This window comes from Salvelinus namaycush, chromosome 37, assembly GCF_016432855.1.
Source record: "Salvelinus namaycush isolate Seneca chromosome 37, SaNama_1.0, whole genome shotgun sequence".
In the NCBI taxonomy this organism is placed as follows: Eukaryota; Metazoa; Chordata; class Actinopteri; order Salmoniformes; family Salmonidae; genus Salvelinus; species Salvelinus namaycush.
The window spans coordinates 8,869,637-8,891,892 of NC_052343.1; the positions used below are offsets into that span (position 1 = coordinate 8,869,637).

General features: G+C 43.2%; 1 protein-coding gene across 4 annotated transcripts in view; it reads right to left on the reverse strand.

The window, feature by feature from the left end:
- Positions 1-22,256, reverse strand: part of LOC120031345 (mannosyl-oligosaccharide 1,2-alpha-mannosidase IC-like) — a 205,041-nt gene that overhangs the window by 84,280 nt on the left and 98,505 nt on the right. The gene's annotated exons all lie outside the window — the stretch shown is intronic.

Genomic DNA, 22,256 nt, shown 5'->3' on the forward strand with positions numbered 1-22,256 from the left:
CACACACCCCTACCCACCAACCACGCAGCTAGTCACCTCCTCCCATCTAACACACATCTCAGCCCACCTCAGCTGGGTTTACCCTGACAGGGATTCATCTTACATTGACACTGAGAGGGCACTGCTACCGTCCAGCTATACCTAGGCCGATTCAGAGTTGAGATGAGCATGCATAACTTGGGCACTGCTACCCTCCAGCTAGAGACACTGCCCAGTCACTGCCCAGTCATGGGAAATCCATAGATTAGGGCCTAATGAATTTATTTAAATTGACTGATTTCCTTATATACTGTAACTCTTATATTTTTGTTCAGTAGTTTCACATACGCTATGGAGGTAATGTACATCACTGACATCTTGCCGACACTGTGAAAACTCTGTGAAACAAAGTGAACTTTTTCCTGTCTCGAGCAGATCTCGTTGCTAAGTCCATTGCCAGCAAACGAAGACTCTCAAAAGCATATTCTCCATTTCCGTTTGTGAAGGACTCTCACTATGCTTAGTGAGCACTTGACTGTACTGTTGCAATTTGATGACAAATCATGTTTCAGAGCACACAGAGAAAAAAAAGCGAAAGCTAATACCCCTCATTACCAATCCCGGCGGAGGCGAACGTCAGGGAGCAGTGGAGTGTGGAAAATTCCTATTGAAAACAGCAGCAACAAAGCACAGATGATTGATGGACTCAGATGAGAGAGGTAACAGATACATCCATCACACATTACTCTCAGGGTTTCATGGCGTGGCCCAAACATAGACCTTAATTATTTCAGAGGCCCTTCACCTGGAAGGGTCCTACCCCAAGGTGCCTTGGTGGGGGTATGAGCACTTGGTGCAGGTAGGGTTACTGGGGTATTTATCAATCCATTTTACACATGGGAGTGGCTTTGTTCATCACATTCAGGTAGTACCGACCATTAACCATCAAAGCTTAAGTGAGGTATCTATAATCTAACCTTGTTATAGTCAAGCACAAAAACAACACCATCCATCCATCTATAGATTCTCGGTGTTGTGTTTGCCACACGTGAGTGCTTGGAGACACAAACGAGACAGTAGAAATGATTTTGTAATAACAGTTGTTCGCCAAACTGAAACGTAATCACATATCATGTGTTTAAATTCATACCAATTAATTATAAGATAACCATTTGAAATGCTGTAATAAACTGATCCTGTTATGAACTGGTTTGCTATGCTCCCACATTCCAAATTGATACGAAAACAAAAGAGTAAACATTGCAATTGCTATGCAACTGTAATTACTTTAACATTCATTTAAGCAAATATTATTTGGATCTAATTCCTTCCCCCTAGCAACTCAGGAGCTCATCACAGTAGAGTCATTCATATCATTGATTTTGTGTGTGTGTGTGTGTGTGTGTGTGTGTGTGTGTGTGTGTGTGTGTGTGTGTGTGTGTGTGTGTGTGTGTGTGTGTGTGTGTGTGTGTGTGTGTGTGTGTGCGTGCGTGCGTGCGTGCGTGCGTGCGTGCGTGCGTGCGTGCGTGCGTGCGTGCGTGCGTGCGTGAGAGAGAAAGTGTGTGTATTTGTGTGTGTGTATGCGTGTTTTCCATAATGTGTGTATGTACAAGCATGTGCGTGTGTGTTCATCGGCATGTATTCTAGGTTGGAAATGAGTGGGAGAGATTGTATGTGTGTTACTGTGTATTGTGTGTACAGAGTGCATAGGAACCTATTGGTGAAACATTGGCTGGTGGATGTTCAATTATCAAAGCTGTCACTGGCAAGGCAACAGGGTCAGGTTGGTTATACTAGAGAGCCTATATACACATGGTCAATCAATCAACTCACTCACTCACGTCCACGTCCACAGACACACACACAACCACACACGGACACACACAGGCCTGCACGCACACAGAAACACACTCACGCACATGCAAGCACATGCCCGTACACACACCCAACACACATACAGCACACATGGCAACAAATTCTCGTGTTAACCATTGAGACAAGCAGCATGCCATTGAGACAAGCAGCATGCCATTGAGACAAGCAGCAAGCAGCATGCTGGAACAACATTCCCTCTGAGCAACCTCTTACCCTATAGGGCTAATCAATAAATAAACTGTTCTGTTCATACAGAAACAAATGGATGATTTGATCACCTCTTTGCATTGACAACGATGAAATTGCATTCAATAGGCTATAACTTCATTAACCCTCTCATGGACAACGTTGAAGGCATTGTTGGAGAACCCATACGTACTGTATATACTGTATGGAACATTGGCCACCATTCAGTGAGGACCTTCAGTAGTTACCATTGACGACAGAAGAAGAACCAGAGACCAAAAAAAATGGATCTACACTGCTAATTTGTTCTGCAGTCTCGTTCAATTAAGCTCTCAAACGTACACCATAGACCGTGAGAGAAATAGCCCGGTAACATATCAAGGTGACTTTAATAGATAGAGACTCTGGTAATATCACATTAATTACACCAGTCTTTTATTACTGAGTGTGGCTGTCACCAGGGTAACGCTGGCCTCGTTGACGTCAGCGCACGTGTCCTCGTAGCTTACCGTTCAGGTCCCAGTGAGTGGTATCTGGGGTTCAGATTTAGCCGTGACATGTCAGTGTTCAGGAATCTAATTTGTTGAATGTACTTAAGAGGTGTCTGTGTAGCATGGAACTGCACTGAGGGTGAAGGGGTTGGTGAAGTTGAGAAGAGAAGGATGAGAGCATATTGGGGAAAAGCCAGGGAGGGTAAAATGTGTTGTGAACGTGTTCCAAGAAAGAGAGAGGGAGGGGGGGGGTCTTAACAGCAAAGAGAAAGGTGAGGAGGAGGGATGTAAGAAATACCAAGGCTATCAATCAGAGTGGAGTTTTCAGCAGTATTTTATTACATTTTTATTTCGCCTTTATTTAACTATCGGTATGGAATATCAATATCACGGTTTAGCCTCAGACAAACACCTGACGGTAGTGTCAATTACATTCAAATAGAGACGAGTTGCCAAAATTCATTTGACCTATTCGAGCTGACGATAGTTAAACCACGAATATACTTTTTCCTCTCGGGATTGAGGTCACGGGGTAATTGTTGCAATGTTATATCCTTAGTTGGTCTTTCAAGATTTTCTGTCAAAAATGTTTTCTTTCCTTTCATGTCATGTGGTGTCTGTCGCAAGTGTGACATTCTTCTGGATCGTCAGACCTTTGTGTTCTTGGTGGTTTGCCAGCTCACCCTGGATATTTTTAACACAACAATTATTTTTTGTCTACAGTTCCCAGTCAGAGTAGCCGTCTGGAGCCCAGTGAGTTTGGCCCTCTCAGGAGAAACATCCTCCTCCAACTACTGCTGAAACCACCTGATGTGGCCAAACCAACCACAGGCTGTAAGGGAAATGTCTGGCTCACCACGCTTTGTTTCAGTCTACTAGGAATAAGTCAGAGAGATTGGTGACAATGTAAAAACAAAAGTGCTACTTTTGACAAAACACACTATTACTTGAAATGGATATTGGTACTTTCGAAATAGTTTCCTACCCACTTCAATCTCACGGAACCTCCCCAAGAGAGCATTCAAACCCACACAAACCTAGATCACTTGGACACACTGAATCCAATGAACTCTCAAACCTCCCTAATGGTAAACATCATACATTCTCTGGTCCCTGTAAGTAAACTGGGAGATGATCAGCAGTATATAGGCAAGAGCAATAGAGCCTCTGTTTGAATCAAACATAACAACTACATGATTGCCATGGAGACATAGCTGTTGTTATAGGAGCTGTTTACTGATGCACATGATCGAATCCTCAGCCTGAGGGGAGCTGTGTGTCTGTGCATGTGTGCGTGTGTGTTTGTGTCTATGTGGTTGTTTGTGTGTGTGTGTGTCTGACAGTGATGTAGCACCGATGTCCAGTCGAGTCCCAACCGGTTGTAGCAGAGGGCTGGGAGAGGATGAGGCAGGGAGAGAGTGGGAGACAGTGTGTGTAAAGTCTGCCTCTCGGTGTAGGGCCACACAGAGCAGACACACACCGGCTGGTGACCTGCTCTAACGTCCAGCTGCATGCTGATTCAAACCATTTATCAGCATAGAAAAATGTCAGAAGTCGGAATGTACTTCGGAAAGCTTCAAGGCAATAATGCCTGTTGACAATCTACAAAAATGAATTACCTCTCATAATACAGAGTAAACCTCTGGTCTGACAAGGTCCATTACACTATATCACCCCTAAACAAACGTACTGACTGCAGTGTCTGCCTGTGTGGCTGTTGTTACAGTGGGTATCTATTCGTCATCATCTGAGCACCAGAGTGGCCACCAAGGAAGCAGAACCCAGACCACAACACAGAGAACCAATAATGTGATTCCCTCTCTCTTCATTTCGTCTTTATAATGTTCCTGGGGGGGGGGATGAACAACTAGACAAATCCTAATGACATAAAGTAGACTATCCCTGTAACGGATTGGCCTCGTCTATTTGGTGTTATGTTTTTCAGACACCGCAGCCAAAATACAAGACCCAGCCAATGAGCTTAACAGGCCTAGTTCCTCAAGTTGTCAGTCTTCCTCAAGTTGTCAATTAGATGATGTCAGTTAATTTGCCACTATGGGACCGCGAGACAAGCACAGAGTATCTCAGCCCCACCCAGTCCTGTCAGATGTTACAATATCTCCAACGAGATTACAGACGGCATACTGTGCTATCGAACCCCTCTGTCCATCCATCCACCCCCTCCCACTCTCACCACGATGGATTGACACACAGCCACTGTGAGGTAGAAGATTATATCTGATGCTATATTAACTGAAAACCCACCACATCTGATTGGAGGTGACAAATGTGCCATGATTGGTCAATTATTTCAGACCAGGATGGGCCTATGGTGCGAACAATTCAACGACATTGATACCAATAGTAAATAGCTATAGCAGAAAGAGCCTACAACACAAATTGGAGGCACTCAGAGTCTGCAGCTCAGTAAACTGGGGTGGCAGCGTAGCCTAGTGGTTAGAGCGTTGGACTAGTAACTGAAAGGTTGCAAGTTCAAATCCCTGAGCTGACAAATCTGTCGTTCTGCCCCTGAACCCACTGTTCCTAGGCTGTCATTGAAAATAAGAATTTGTTCTTAACTGACTTGTCTTGTTAAAAAAATAAAAAATAATTGCCAGGTCTTCCTGTTTCCAGATGGAGATGCAGAGTGACGTTAGCATTGGTTCTCGCGCCCGCAGGCTGCGGCTCCAGCAGTTAGTAGCTGAAGTAGAAGTCTCCCCCGGTCTCCCCATCTCTCCTGGAGATTAAACAGAGCAGCCTTGCCTGTCAGCTGTGCTATACACAGACAGGCACGCCGCACACTGATGCACACCGACAGACACACACACAGCCACCTGAGTAATGTTTGCCTGGGCCAATTAAAATGGGTTAGAATAACCTGGCCAACCTGCTGATGGAGAGGACCCGTCCGCTAGAGAAATGAAAGCAGCATCGTTAGTGCACACAAGTGTAGGCGAGGAGGTTACCCAGAGGGAGGAAGTGTGTGTGTGTGTGTGTGTGTGTGTGTGTTGATCCATCCTACTTTATAAACAAACTGCCCCAAAGTATAGACTGTATATAGACTGGCTGTGGATTTGGAAATCCCATTAAATAATCATCTAGTGTGATTGTATGTTGTCATATGGGATATTACAAACGGTGGGAAATCATTTACATCTGTAGAATATTAAGTTATAGAGCATTTTCCAACAAACCAAACATTTTGTAAAGAGAGAAAAGTATTTACACACTGTGTGCATAGCAATGAATTAACAATCCACCAATAATTGGTTCATTTAAAAACTCAGCAGGTGCACTCACCTATAATTTCATGCAGTCACCTGTAATTTCACAGCAAATTGCAAAGGTCAAAAAGCTGTCATCTCTTTCTAACATTTGTTGAAATTCAAATCCTTAACTCATCCAACAACCTTTAAACACCAGAACAAAACTTTGTCCCTCCACCTTTCCAAACTCTCCTTTACTCACTCTGAGAACTCAATTAATTTCTTAAACTCCAACATTGCTCTCTCTGTCTCTGTTCTCTCTTCTCTCTGTTTGTAGTTTCAGGGATGCCATGGGCTCTTGGCACAGTTATCCTGTTCCCCCCTCTCTCTGAAGTGTGGCCCAGACTGTAACAGTGGTTTGAAAAGTTTCTCTGACCCCTCCGGCAGGATACACCAACACAAAGCATTCATTTCACACCTTTTATTTATTCATTCCCCCTTTCCTCTCCACACAGGGGGACGGAGAGACAAACCACTATGCAGTATCCACTCTCTAATCATGCTCTGTCTGGGGCACCGAGTCACACCTTTACCGCCCAATTACCAATGGATCCCTTGGATACCTGAGCAGGTCGACCAATGAATAACCTGTATGCACAGACACACTAGTGGTGGAGTGTGAAGAAGAATGATTATAATTGGTTCAAGGAGAGAGAATGTGTGCTGGGCCTATTAGTCAGTGCGAGCCCTTATCTGTTGAAACTGTGTGGTGGTCACCACAGTAACAAAAAACACTTCTGCTGTGTTAATGGGTAGGGAGGGATCGAAAATGCTGTGAATGCTAGCTGTGAATGGGAACTGTGAGCTGCATTGTCAGTGTTGTTTCAATGGGCAAAAACCTATATGGTATATCAGGGGATTTAACAGAACATAAATTAATTAAGGAGACATACATACATACAAAGTTTTCCAGTCAAAACTCCACATAGAAAGTAGGTCTACACTGAGAACAAGGAGAGATACTATATACAGTATACCATGGTTGTGGATATAAATGGATTATATAGTAGACTAAGTAGAGGCAAGAACAGACTGATTGGTGGATGTATGATGGGGAAAACGCAAACACTTTGTGAGTATTCCATTGCACTCTGCATGGCTACGGGGACACGCAGTGGCCTAGAGTGAGCCAAGGATGGGATATAAATAGAACAAAAAGAGAAAGAACCAAAAAGCTGCTCCTTAATGCGACCGTGAGCTTAGAGGCTTGAGGGAGTGACGGCTGGTGATTAAAGTGCCAAGCTGATTACCTACACCCCACGGCCCATGTCACGGACCATGTCATCGACTCAAATAGCCATGAGGACGTCATCATCTGGGTCACTGTGTCTTCGACGCGACACGTACAGCACGTCGGGCGACTTGGACAAGACTGACCGGTTTACATAAACTCTGGGTCGGGAGCCAGTAGACGGGATGAGTCGTTTAAGGGAATAACAGACATAAGAATGAGATATAAAGTTGTAGGTCCAGGTAAGTCAACCCCTGATCTTTGACCCTAACTATTTCTCTCTACGATAGAGTACAGTACAATCCCTTTTAATCCCCCTGCTTTGTTGTACATGTTGCTACCAGTTTTCCATTATATTGACTGTGTAATCCCTATGGCGAGGGGCTTGTTGATACGCTCATGTTCAGTACAGTGGGGTTTTATTTGTTTGTTTTAATCAAAGGATGGGGAAAGGGGTAGTCTGTGGTGGTGAGGTTTAATAGAAATGAATCCTTCCCCCTCCGTCCTATCAACTACTGTATGTCCTCACAGTGGAGCTAGAAGATATATTTGCATGGCTCAGAGCAGTGTAGTTGTCACAGTAGAGACTGGCAACAAAGCGAGACCATGACGAGCATCGTCAGCTGAAGACGAGCTTCCACTGGATCGCTGTCAATCCTTGAAGTGATGACGCAACATACTCCCTGCAATCTCAATGAGCTAGCGCACCCTCTCTAGCACCAGGGTCAGCGCACTCTCAAATGTTGTTTTTTGCCATCATTGTAAGCCTGCCACACACACACTATACGATACATTTATTAAACATAAGAATGAGTGTGAGTTTTTGTCACAACCCGGCTTGTGGGAAGTGACAAAGAGCTCTTACAGGACCAGGGCACAAATAATAATATAATAATAATCAATAATTTTGCTCTTTATTTAGCCATCTTACATATAAAACCTTATTTGTTCATCAAAAATGGTGAATAACTCACCACAGGTTATTGAGAAGGGTGTGCTTGAAAGGATGCACATAACTCTGCAATGTTGGGTTGTATTGGAGAGCGTTTCAGTCTTTTTCCACACACAGTCTGTGCCTGTATTTAGTTTTCATGCTAGTGGGGGCCAAGAATCCACTCTCACATAGGTACGTGGTTGCAAAGGGCATCAGTGTCTTAACAGCGCAATTTGCCAAGGCAGGATACTCTGAGCGCAGCCCAATCCAGAAATCTGGCATAAATTCAATTTTCACAGAACCGCTTGTTTCAATTTCGATGAGGCTCTCTTGTTCAGATATCGGTAAGTGGACTGGAGGCAGGGCATGAAAGGGATAACGCCTTCCAGTTATTTGTGTCATGCGTTTCGGGAAAGTACCTGCGTAATTGCGCACCCAACTCACTCAGGTGCTTCTCTATGTCACTATTTGACATTGCCCGTAAGCTTGAGTTCATTTGCACACAACAAATCATACAATGATGGAAAGACCTGTGTGTTGTCCTTGTTAATGCAGACAGAGAAGAGCTCCAACTTCTCAATCATAGCCTCAACATGTGAAAATGATGGTCAGTAAAGAGAACTTTAAGCTCGTCTCTCAAATTTTTATTTTCTGGCAATATATGGTTGATGCCCATATCATGGTTGATGCCCATATCATTGAATAGTGCAGAAAATACACGATAGTTCAGGGGCCTTGCTTTAACAAAGTTAACCATTTTCACCGTAGTGTCGAAAACGTCTTTCAAGCTGTCAGGCATTCCCTTGGCAGCAAGAGCCTCTCGGTGGATGCTGCAATGTACCCAAGTGGCGTCGGGGGCAACTGCTTGCATGCACATTACCACTCCACTATGTCTCCCTGTCATGACATTTGTGCCATCAGTACAGATACCAACACATCTTGACCACCAATGTCCATTTGATGTCACAAAGCTGTACAGTACTTTAAAAAACATCCTCTCCTGTTGTCCTGGTTTCCAGAAGAGGATGTCTTCCTTAATTGACCCCCCATAAACGAACCGGACATATACCAGGAGCTGTGCCAGGCCCGCCACATCTGTTGACTCATCCAGCTGTAACGCATAAAATTAATTGGCTTGTATGCGAAGCAGTAATTGTTTCAAAACATCTCCTGCCATGTCACTGATGCGTTGTGAAATAGTGTTGTTTGATGAAGGCATCGTCTGTATAGTTTTTTTGGCCTTTTCCCCCAGAATTGTCTCAGCCATATCCGCAACAGCAGGAATAATTAAGTCCTCCACACTAGTATGGGGCTTGCCTGTCCTAGCCACTCGGTAGCTCACCATATAAGACGCTTCTAGCCCCTTGTTATTAATGGTATCTGTTGCTTTTATACATGTCTTACTACTCGAAAGTTGTCTTAATTCTCGCTCAAAAAACTCCTGTGGCTTATTTTTCAAATTGGCATGTTTTGTTTTTAAATGTCTGTGCTAGAGTGAAGGTTTCATTAAGTTGTGTGAGAGTACTTTTGCACATATAACACACTGTGGCTGAGGAAAGGCACTACTCCCAATATAAGTGAACCCCAAATCAATGTAGTTCTCATCATATTTGCACCTCTTTGACGGTCCAACGTCCCGGTCTGTTGTTCGGTGCTTTCCCATGTAAGGGGGCAGTAGCTCTTCGGCTGCATCAGATTCACAACTGTTAGTGTTCATGCTAGCTGGGCTAACGACAAATGTAGAATTACTGATGCTAACATTGGATGTGCTCATGGAAGCAGAACAACTTGTGTCGTCGACAGGTGCAGGTGTAGTACTGCTGGTAGCAGCAGTACTACCAGTGAAGCTGGTATGTCTCTATATGGCCTTACTTTTTCTAACCATTTATCTATTTTCGAGCAAACAGAATGATCAGCAGCTACGTTTGGCTACATACGGATGGTTAGTGCAATTCGCGCGAGAGAGTAACCGTTAATGTGATTGGATGTTAATTATTTGACTAGGCTACCTGTATTTAACATTGTGTTGTTATTTCGCTGAACACTAGATGGTTTAATAACATTTTTGGCAGTGAAACGAGGCTGATCAGCCAAGAAAAAAAACTCACCCAAATGTATAGCCCCATTGGAAAAGATAAATGGACTGTTTGAAAATGCAAAGAAATGTTTATTTTTTATAAATAATTATTATATATGTATTTTTAAATGTGAATCAAATTTTTATTTGGCGTACCCTTGACGGCATTGCACATACCCCAGTTTGGGAATACCTGAGCTGGCGCAATCTGCTAACACACTTGGCTGATTTACATCTCTACTGTGAAGCAGTTCATGTTGGGATTTTTTTTTTACTTGGTTCGCTCGCTATTTCTACTGGCTCTCGGCTAGCTCACTTGGTACCCCTTTCTGCTAGCTCTAGGCTGCCTCACTGGCTGGCTCTTTCTGCTAGCTCTAGGCTGGCTCCCTGGCTGGCTCTTTCTGCTAGCTCTAGGCTGCCTCACTGGCTGGCTCTTTCTGCTAGCTCTAGGCTGGCTCACTGGATGGCTCTTTCTGCTAGCTCTAGGCTGGCTCACTGGCTGGCTCTTTCTGCTAGCTCTAGGCTGGCACACTGGATGGATCTTTCTGCTAGCTCTAGGCTGGCTCACTGGATGGCTCTTTCTGCTAGCTCTAGGCTGCCTCATCTGCTGGCTCTTTCTACTTGCTCTAGACTGGCTCACTGGTTGGCTCTTTCTGTAATCGGTACCTATTCCTACCAGCTCTCGGCTAGCTCACTAGGTACTTTTCGGCTAGCTCACTCAGCTAGCTACTTTTTCTAGCACACCCCACTAGCTAGTTTCCTCCGCTCCCTCTGATGTCCATGCAGGTCTGTGGACCCCAGCTGAGTCTCCAGAAAGGATCCCTGTGAAGCTGTACTAGAGGCTGGAGCAGTGCATAGGAACCTGTAAGGGCCTGTAGGCTCCAGGCTGTTGTATTTGCTCCAGTGCCAGCAGCAGCAGAGCAGTGCAGCCAGGTCTGCCATCATCCAGCGCAAGGAGAAACCTGTTCTGACAGGCGGTCTTCTCCCACAGCGCACAGTCAGAGACTAGCTGTGGAGCTAATCTCTCCTTACTGTACATACTATCACTGTACACTACTGTACCTCTTACATACTGTTATCACCTACAGTACAGTAGAGACAATGCTTACCTGTTGCACCCCTGCACCTAATATAGGAAGCAGTAAAAATATCAATGTATAAGACTTGGGTAATGTTTTGATAAACATCCTGATCTACTATATATGTGTCATTTTTACAAAACGTGGAACGCCCCGTCTGTATTATCTCACACATGGAGAAACAGTAAGCTTTTAAAACATACATGTTTCCTGACACAGATTTTCCTCCTAGAAAGTGTGCAAGATTTGCTAATGAGACGAGAGAAGCAGGTGGTGTAACGGATGTGAAATGGCTAGCTAGTTAGCGGGTACGCGCTACTAGCATTTCAATCAGTTACGTCGCTTGCTCTGAGACTTAAGTAGGGTTTCCCCTTGCTCTGCAAGGGCCGCGGCTTTTGTGGAGCGATGGGTAACGACGCTTCGTGGGTGTCAGTTGTTGATGTGTGCAGAGGGTCCCTGGTTCGCGCCCGTGTCGGGGCGAGGGGACGGTTTAAAGTTATACTGTTACAGTGGCAACTCCCATTCAATAGATGGTCCCTTGACAATAACACATTAAATAATAAGAAGCTGTACTCCAAACTGTGAAATCTGAATTCATGCATTAATTGCTGTATATACGGTGCATTCGGGAAGTTTTCAGACCCCTTGACTTTTTCCACATTTTGGTACGTTACAGCCTTATTCTAAAATGGATTAAAAAAAGGACAAAATTCTCATCAATCTACACACAATACACCATAATGACAAAGCGAAAACAGGTATTTAGAAATGTTCTTCCTGGAGCTTGGTGGTTCCAAACGTCTTCCATTTAAGAATGATGGAGGCCACTGTGTTCTTGGGGACCTTCAATGCTGTAGGCCTTATTTGTTACCCTTCCCCAGATCTGTGCCTTGACACAATCCTGTCTCTGAGCTTTACGGACAATTTTCTCTGACATACACTGTCAACTATGGAACCTTATATAGACAGGTGTGTCTTGTCCTAATATTTATATATTTCTCGTCCTAATATTTACAGATTTCTTTATTCTTGTCCTAATATTTAAATGTATATATTTCTTTATTCCATTCTTTGACTTTTAGATTTGTGTATTGTTGTGAATTGTTAGACACTACTGCGCTGTTGGAGCTGGGAACGCAAGACTTTCGCTACGCCCATAAGAACATCTGCTAAATATGTGTATGTGACCAATACAATTTGATTTGATTTTGGTTAAAAAATAAACGTAATCCATTTTAGAATAAGGCTATAAAGTAACAAAATGTGGAAAAAGTCAAGGGGTCTGAATACTTTCCAAACGCACCATATATAATAAAAACACTTTGTCCATGACAGCCAATAGAAGCTCATCATAACACAACCCTTCTTACATGTGTCTCTTGGGGAAAATCTTCTCCATATGCTAGAATAGACATCTCAAACTAAGTCTTCCTATTCCCTGAGACCTAGCAAAGAAAAGATTGAAAACATTGTGTAGAATGTCTGCCTCTAAGAAGACAACTACTGTACGTTCCATTAGAAAATGCAGTAGGTAGAATAATGAGAGCTATACACATCTACTGCATCTCATAACTGGTGTTTGTTTAATCCTCTACAGGATCGGTGTCCCGCCCGCGAGATGGTTGAGCTAACATAGGCTAATGTGATTAGCATGAGGTTGTAAGTAACAAGAACATTTCCCAGGACATAGACATATCCTATATGTGCAGAAAGCTTCAATTCTGCACTGTCCAATTTACAGTAGCTATTACAGGGAAATAATTCCATGCTATTGTTAGCGGAGAGTGCACATTTATGAACTTGAAAATGTATTAATAAACCAATTAGGCACATTTGGGCAGTCTTGATACAACATTTTGAACAGAAATGCAATGGTTCATTGGATCAGTCTAAAACTTTGCACATACACTGCTGCCATCTATTGGCCACAATCTAGATTCCTAAGTCATATATTGGCCCTTCTCTTGCATTTCTTTATATTATCTTTTACCAGATCTAATGTGTTATATTCTCCTACATTAATTTCACATTTCCACAAACTTCAAAGTGTTTCCTTTCAAATGGTATCAAGAATATGCATATCCTTGCTTTAGGTCCTGAGCTACAGGCAGTTAGATTTGGGTCATTTTGTCATTTTAGGCGAAAGTTGAAAAAAAGGGTCCGATCCTTAATAGGTTTTAACGGTGGGAAAAGCATCACCTTTTAATGATTCTGTATGTGTGAAAGATACAGTATGCCCATCCCCCAGCACACACAAGACAGTGCATGAAAAAGATGCTTCACAGTCTATAATTATGATGATTTGTGTCTTGCTGGAGAGAACGATGGAAACCTTATTGGTTAAACATCAGATCCGTGAGATTGAAAGGAGGGTTGGGACTGGGTGAAGGGTCTCCAGGGTGAGAGAAGTGACAGGGGAAGGGGGTTGGGAAAGTGACTTGTCACCTGGGGCTTTGTCGCTATGGCGATATACCGTAGATTATATCTTCCACACTGTATGTCACCCATAACAGTGCCTGTGGGATGAGGGTAAGTAAGCGGGATGAACGGGTGGGGTTGTATGTATTATTTGACTGTCAGAGTAGAGGCGTCATTCACCTAGCCCTTCATTTAACCTTGACGAAAAGGTTCTCCCACCTCATTTACCACTCCCTACTGTCACCTTCACCGAATGCACACTCCCCTTGAGACCAGATGCACTCTGGGACATAATTGCAGAGTGGGAAAGAACGGTGTGCTCTCTGTACACGTGGGAGAGCGGTGGATAGAATGGCAATAGCGTTCGGGTGCTTCCCAGTTCAACGCCTTTAATAAAAAAATTCTCCGGATAACAGAAAAGGGAGAACCGCGACTGAAGGGGCTTCAAGGTCGACTTGGCGCCAGTGTGTCTGTACTCCTGTATGGTTTTATTCACTGTGACAGTATCTATACAGACTGGCACTCTCTAAAAGATGCCTTCAGAATCTTAGGCCTCTCTATGTCTCATAGTTTTTTCTCCTACTCACATCATAATAATTCACCATGACTAGCTAAATTCTTATCCATCAGATGGAAGGGATCGATCGGCTTCCATTGAGCTTCCACATGGCCTTCTCCGTGCTCCATGCTGCTTTTACGACGATTGAAGTGCTTGTGGGTTTTTTCAATAAACGCCTCTGGTTTAAATGGTACCTGGGTGTGCTGTGCGCAAAAGGTCAAGGGGTATTTGGTATTTATTAGGATCCCCATTAGCCACTGCAAAAGCATCAGCTACTCTTCTTGGGGTCCACGTAGGGGCCGAGGGGTAGGCCCATGTCTCATTCTGGGAAGGCTGGTGCTCTTTAATTACATCTCATGAGGGGAGAGAAAATAAGAAAAGAGGAGAAGGGGAGGGGAGGCAGAGGTGTAGAGACTACCGAGGGGGGATGAAACGAGGGAAATAAAAATATATTTTGAGAAAGGACACAACAGCGATAAGATAAAGGGCAAGAGGAAATTGCAAAGCATCCTGCAGAAGGGAGCGAGGAGAGAGTGGGGCGTTCCGTCTCTTTGTGTTGGGGAGAGAGATTTTCCAAAACACTGCCTGTGGACAATCCCATTACTAGCCATAAGACATCCATTGTTTAAGGATAGAACAACTATTGGAGGACAATATTGTGCTCCACAGGGAAAATAGATGCTGTGACTGCTAATGTTATGTCCTTTTCTCCAGTACTGTCATGACCATTATGTCCTCCTCAGCATCTGGCTGCGATGGGTTTGCTCTGTATGATACAGTGTGTGCTTAAGTTAGTGACCCACATATTCTAAAGCTGTGGTAATGACATCGCTCACAGTGGATGAACATCCCTTTAAGCCCCTATTAAGGCTTGGGGGTGGTTCGCCTCGCATTAGAGAGCGTGATACTGTCACTATTTGTTTTAATGAGATACAGGAGTGACTTGCATCATTTTCTGATCGATCCACAACAATGAAGCTCAGGGTTGGAAGGGGACAAAATAGGCAGAGGCTAAAGATAAGAAGATAAATGAGAGTCATGGTGCAGAAAACAAAAAAGTACATCATCAAAACTCATCGAGTGGACACCTATTGGTATGAAAGACGTCGTCAAGTTACTGTACACATTAGGGCTATGTGTGACGATCTTGAAAACTGGGACTTAATCTTGGTTAGCGTTTCCATCACCGTTTTTTGTCTCAGTAAGCAAGAGACACAAGGGAAGGATTTACTCATGGGTTTATGTGGCAGTGTTGGCCTGAAGCAACGGTCTGTTTATGAGCAGTTTACAGAGAGCTTTCAGCCGACCGTTCCTGGAGCTTGCCGCCTAATCCTATTCCTTACAGCAGCCGGAGATCTCGAAGGCTGTTTGAAAGTCAGCCCATGTTTTCTTTCTTCCATTTATTCTTCTCTCTTTGGTGATGATGAGGGGGGGGGGGAGAGGTGAAGGCCAAGGTTTCCAAGGACACATAATGGGCAGACGGGGTTGACATGAAACATATTCTCTCCTCTTTAGCTGCTCCTCTTTAGCTGTTGCTTCCCAGTCAAGGACAAAGGCAAGGAAACAGCTCTGGAGTCGAAGAGCCCAAAGCCTTGATTGTAGTTCACAATGGAGTGGTACTGAATTGTTACCTTTCTTTTGAAATTGGAGGGTTTGTAGCCTTGTTTGTTTGCCGCAGCCGTAGAGGTTGAACAAAATGAACAATCAACTTGTCCTCTGGAATTTGGTTTGAGTGATTTGGACGCTGAATGATAAGGTATTAGGAGTCTGGGGGAGCTAGAGGGAGAACAGTAACGACAACAACAAGATTAGGCTATAAACGACTTCCGTCTTTAAAAATCCAAACGCCTTCTGTCTTAGGCAATCACTGCCTGGGTGAATTCAAGTGAACGCTAAAGGCTGTGTTCAATAAGCTTCAAGGAGTGAACTCGTTCTTACACCTTAACGTGATAATAGGTACATGGAGCTAAAAGTAAACTATTATAAAGAAGAAAAACTCCAGCACACCGGGAATCTTGATGCTTCCCCCAAAAATATGGATCTGTTTGTCTTCTTTTTAACTGTATTCAATAAACTAGAAGGAAAAATAATAATACTGCCTGACCCAGAGTTTCCCAAACTCAGGGTCCCCTTTGCTAGTGTTTGTTTGCACTGTTCTATGCTATGTTTCCTCCGGTGCTAATCTTTGCTTTGCTATATCATTAGACGTACAGTATGTGTGTGGGATTGAGAGTTGATCCAGTACATCACTTTCACCTCCTGTTCTTCCTTTTACATCCTACTCTAGCTCAAGTTCTAGCTCTGTTCAAAGACAGGGAACACCTGCTGTTTGATGCTTGCTTCGAATCAGCCTCACAGATAATACGCACGTTTGAAGAAGAATGTCACAAGATTCTTTTTTAGTTTAAACACTCTCTATTATAAAACTAGGGCACCAGCGAGAGCTCCCGAGCCAAACTCTCAAAATTATTCAATGTGCTTAAGTGTTTTCTCTGGCAATTCTCTAAATATTAACAAGTGTCCCTGCATGACTTTATGTTACCCTCTCAGAAAGTTTCTCTCCATATCTATACATATACAAGTCTTTTTCCTAGCCGCAAGCCTTGGATGTATTGATACACCTGAAGACTTCCAATCAACCCTTACTCCAGGAGATCTACTTCTTCTCTTAGAAGGTAGTGACAGTTGCTGCACATGTCCTTGCCGACTCTCCTGTCCATCAGTTATCCCCCTGTAATGATGCGTGTTGGCTGAGGCACAACTCTCAAGCACCGATTCAGACTGCAGAAATCTTCTGTCTGCCAGCCAGGGAAGTCTTAACTACCTGTCCAGTTAAATGAGCACTTCAAGCTGACCTATGATAATCACTGAACTCTGTGTGTGTGTGTGTGTGTGTGTGTGTGTGTGTGTGTGTGTGTGTGTGTGTGTGTGTGTGTGTGTGTGTGTGTGTGTGTGTGAGTGAGTGAGTGAGTGAGTGAGTGAGTGAGTGAGTGAGTGAGTGTGAGTGAGTGAGTGAGTGAGTGAGTGAGTGAGTGAGTGAGTGAGTGAGTGAGTGAGTGAGTGAGTGAGTGAGTGAGTGAGTGAGTGAGTGAGTGAGTGAGTGAGTGAGTGAGAGCTCTCTGGAGTGTCCGTGTGCAAGCTCATACACAACAAGACCCAATACTGTGTTCTGAACTTCCAAGTGACCCTCAATCTATTCAGTCTGTCTTTCCAAGCCACTAGAACAAAAGCACAATTTCACATGCTGGTAATATATTATTAGAATGTAACTTCTCCTAAGAAATGTCAAACTACATAGGTGGGTGATTGTGGCTGCGATGAATACATTACACACACACGTTTTGTAACGCTGCTCTGGTTCCTCCTCCTCCTCGGACGAGGAGAGGAGAGAGGGATCGGAAGACCAATTTGCAGCGAGGTATGTAGACATAATGAACTTTATTTACAAGACGAAACTAAACACACGAAGAACACTTGATAATATTACAAAACAACAAAACGACGTAGACAGACCTGAACGAGAGAACTTACATAAAACATGAAGAACGCACGAACAGGAACAGACTACATATACTAACGACAACGAAACAGTCCCGTGTGGTGCGAACATACACTGACACGGAAGACAACCACCCACGACAAACAATGTGAAACAACCTCCCTATGTATGTCTCTCAATCAGAGGAAAACGAAAACACCTGCCTCTGATTGAGAGCCATACAAGGTCAATTAAACCTGACACTTAACATAGAACAAACACAGAGAATGCCCACCCAGCTCACGTCCTGACCAACAAAACAAAGGATTAACACAATAACTAGGGTCAGAACGTGACACGTTTGTTTTATTACCCTTGTGGGGACAAACAATTGATTCCCATTCACAATCTTATTTTCGCAATCCCCTAACCCTTAATAACATATTACTGCATTGGGCTAAATCAGGGTCACACATTGTGTTTCTTGGTAGTCTTAAACAAATTTACTTTGAAACAAAAGTATACACCTCACACACGTGGTTATGGGCTTAAAAAAAGAAGACACCTGTACCATGTCAGATGTACTGTAGAGTTCAAATGTATTACATTTGAAGTTTGCATCCCGATATTACACTTTATATATATCACAGAGGACTAAAATATAACAAAACAGTTTAACATAGAAACACCGTATTTTCTGCATATTTATTTATTTATTTATTATTAATTATGAAATTATGAAAAATATTAATAACATTCCACCAATTAGGCGACTAGAGTGCACTTTGGTCATTCGACTGCAGGAACGGGCTACCCTAACCCTAATTGTAACCCTAACCCTAATTGTAACCCTAACCCTAATTGTAACCCTAATTGTAACCCTAACCCTAATTGTAACCCTAACCCTAATTGTAACCCTAATTGTAACCCTAACCCTAATTGTAACCCTACACCCTAATTGTAACCCTAACCCTAATTGTAACCCTAACCCTAATTGTAACCCTAACCCTAATTGTAACCCTAACCCTAATTGTAACCCTAACCCCTAAACCTAAAACAGCCTTTTTCCTTGTGGCGACCAGCAAAATGCCCGCACTTGTCTGAATGCTCCATCTTTGTGAGGACTTCTGGTCTCCACAAGGACAGTAAAACCAAAAAAAACACACACAAGCTAATCTGCCCGTGTGACACATTATGTCTCTCCTTTACCAGTCAAAGGCATTACATGAAGAGCAACATTTCTCATACCACATTAAAGATTAAACCAACCTTCCATACTATCATAGGGATTTCAATTCCATAACACATCCAGTTTCAATGTGTCATGTTTCAGTATGTTAACATCAGTCCTCGATTGTACTCGGCATATCAACAGCACTCATTTCATTTCTCGAAGCATCCGGCCATGACACATTTAGAAGACTTGTTGTCCAATTAGCCTTGTCTGTGTAAATAGAAAGCTGAGTAAATAGATGTCTGTCAAATATAACAATACTAACAAAGAACCATCTGAGGCTCAGAGACCAAATGAAACGTGACTTGAAAGTGATACCCAATTAAGATGGCCGGCTGTTGATCTAGAATAAGATCTGATAGCATTTTGTGTTTTACTATGCTAAGCACAATTTGTCGTTTAACCTCTAAAAGTCTAAGCCGTTGGGGGGGTGGGGGGGGGGTTGCACTTAGCTAACATAAGAAAATGTTTTTAGATGGCCATACCACGGATAACACCATCGTATTGGTGAGGGTCTTATCTTTCCATAGAGTGGTCATATTAGTTTTGTAGGCCACACCGTTCGGCCACTACAGACGTTTTCGTGAGAAGACCTGGTCTAACAAATAGAGCTGTAGCTCTTCCACTTTCCACCGCAGGTGCGGAAGGACAACATAGGCAGATGTGGTGATGTAGCTGCAGCCCATGCAAAACAGATACACTATACATACAAAAGACTGTGGACAGCCCTTCAAATGTGTGGTTTTGTATATTTCAGCCACACCCATTGCTGACAGGAGTATAACATATTTTGTCGGGAGCTTCATGAAATGGGTTTCCATGGCCGCACACAAGCCTAAGATCACCATGCACAATGCCAAGCGTCGGCTGGAGGGGTGTAAAGCTTGCCGCCATTGGACTTTGGAGCAGTGGAAACGCGTTCTCTGGACCGATGAATCCTGCTTCACCATCTGGCAGCCCAACAGACAAATCTGAGTTTGGCAGGTGCCAGGAGAACGCTACCTGCGTCAATGCATAGTGCCAACTGTGAAGTTTGGTGGAGAAGGAATAATGGTTTGGGGCTGTTATTCATGGTCGGGCTAGGCCCGTTAGTTCCAGTGAAGGGAAATCTTAACGCTACAGCATACAATGACATTCTAGACGATTCTGTGCTACTTTGTGGCAACAGTTTGGGGAAGGCCCTTTCCTGTTTCAGCATGACAATGCCCCTGTACACAAATATAGATCCATACAGAAATAGTTTGTCGAGATAGGTGTGGAAGAACTTGACTGGCCTGCACAGAGCCCTATCCTCAACCCCATCGAACACCTTTGAGATTAATTGGAACGCCGGCTGCGAGCCAGGTCTAATCACCCAACACCAGTGCCCTACACCACTAATGCTCTTGTGGCTGAATGGAAGCAAGTCCCCGCAACAATGTTCCAACATCTAGTGGCAAGCCTTACCAGAAGAGCCAATAGGCTCTCAAGGATTAATCAGCAGGTCTAAGTAAACAGTGCTTTAAGCTCGTCCACCTACGACAACTGCTTCAGCATTCAACAATGTGATATATCACATTCATGATTCAACTTTACTTTTTTTATACATCAGAGCAACCTATGATACAACTAGGAGTTAGAGATTATGCTGCCACTTATCCTTCCCTATATTTCAAAATGAGCATTGGAACAACATAAAATTGTACCTACAAGTGTATAATGATCATAATAAATGTGAGTGGTATGAATTGTTCTCACCTTGTTCCTGTCATAGGCCACTTTGTGTAAAGTGTTACCTACTTATAATTCTGAAAGTTATAGCAAATATGTGTGGGTCTTGGAAAGAATGTTAATGTGGAATTATAATGATTAAATGCTTTTAAAAAGTTTCAAATTAGGTGTAGTTGGTCAGAACAAATCAATGTTCTGTAAACTCCCACGTGAAGTTCACTCCCACACATAAACACAAGAGCCTTCAGCACTTACTCTAGAGTTCTACTGTGCCATTACTCGTGAAAAAATGTGAGAATGAACTTGCATTTCATATTTTTAAGTAAATGCCTCAGTAGTCTCTCTGTGTAGTTGTCCAGCAGCACTACAACCTTTCCGTGGGCAAAGAGGGGAAAGCGTGACGTCTTAAACCATGACTCACAAAGAGAGAAGGAAAAGAGAGAAAGAAATAGGAGGATGCAGAGAAAGAGGATGGCGAGAGAAGAGAGGCAGCGGCAGATGTCTTCTAAATCTCGTTCAGGGGCTTTGACTGAGTCTGGAGTGAGAGAGAGCAGAAGGGATGTTCCAGTGACTTTCAGCATATTTATAACATGCTTGCGACAAGTAGGCTAACCGAGGATCCAATCTCACCCCATCTCTGTTTACTCATGGGATTAAATTAAAGAACACAGCATCCAATTTCACACCTGGCTTCCTTCAACATAGCACTCCTCCAGCACAGTGTGACAGTCACCCACAGCACAACCTCTCGGCTCTCTTCCCTTCCCACATGTTCCTCAGTATTAGCAAACGGAGCGTGGAGAGAGAAAACCATGTCAGATTTCCAACGGAATGGAAGTTCATTTGCTTAGTGGGATTAGCGATATTGGGTTGAAGTAGTAAGCCGATCTCTTTTCCCAGAGATTTGAAAGAATAGAGACAATTTTGAGAGACGAATTGACTGATTACTGATTTCCACAGCTATCTTCTCTGCGAATATCTGGCTGATCCATATAGGGGGATAGTTATTTCACAGAGGCTAATTACGTTACTCAGATAAAGGGAGCAATTAAAAGATAAACACCAGTAGGAGTTTGGTGACCTCTAACCTCTAATAGCAGCTGTCTGTGTTATTTCTACATTTCACTGCATAATGGTACCTTAGTGGTACTGTGTAATTAGGTAGAGCAAAAATGTCAATACTATTTAGAAGATGTACGATCTTCCCATGTGTTACAGTAGGTTTACACAGCTGCTGTAAAATCATATGTACAGATGTTTCTTTAAAGGATCTTTCAGGCAGCTACCATAAGGGTTCCTTACCAGAATGATCATAATGCTAACCCATACACAGATGGATACTTACAGACGGAAGATCTTAAGTTGAGCCAGTTTGCTACTGGAGGAAAATAATCGTGCAGCAAAAAGAAATGGGAATGATTATGTGGATTATGATTAATGAACATTTTGGCAGGGGTTGATACATTTCTCGTAAGGGAAAATCAAGTCTAAACTTTCTAAACGGAAATGTCAAACTTTAGAAGCCTTTCTAAAACCTCCAATACACTACACGTTTTAAATGTCCTGCATTGCAGGAAAGTTCTCCAGACTGATCAAATTAAAATCTGACATCTGTAGGGCTATGAAATTACAACCAGACATCATGCAGAGGTTGGATAAGGTCTCTTTTGTGGGTCTTAATTCCAACACATGGGGAAGAGAGAAGGCTGAGTTATCACCCTACTTGCATAATGCATGAC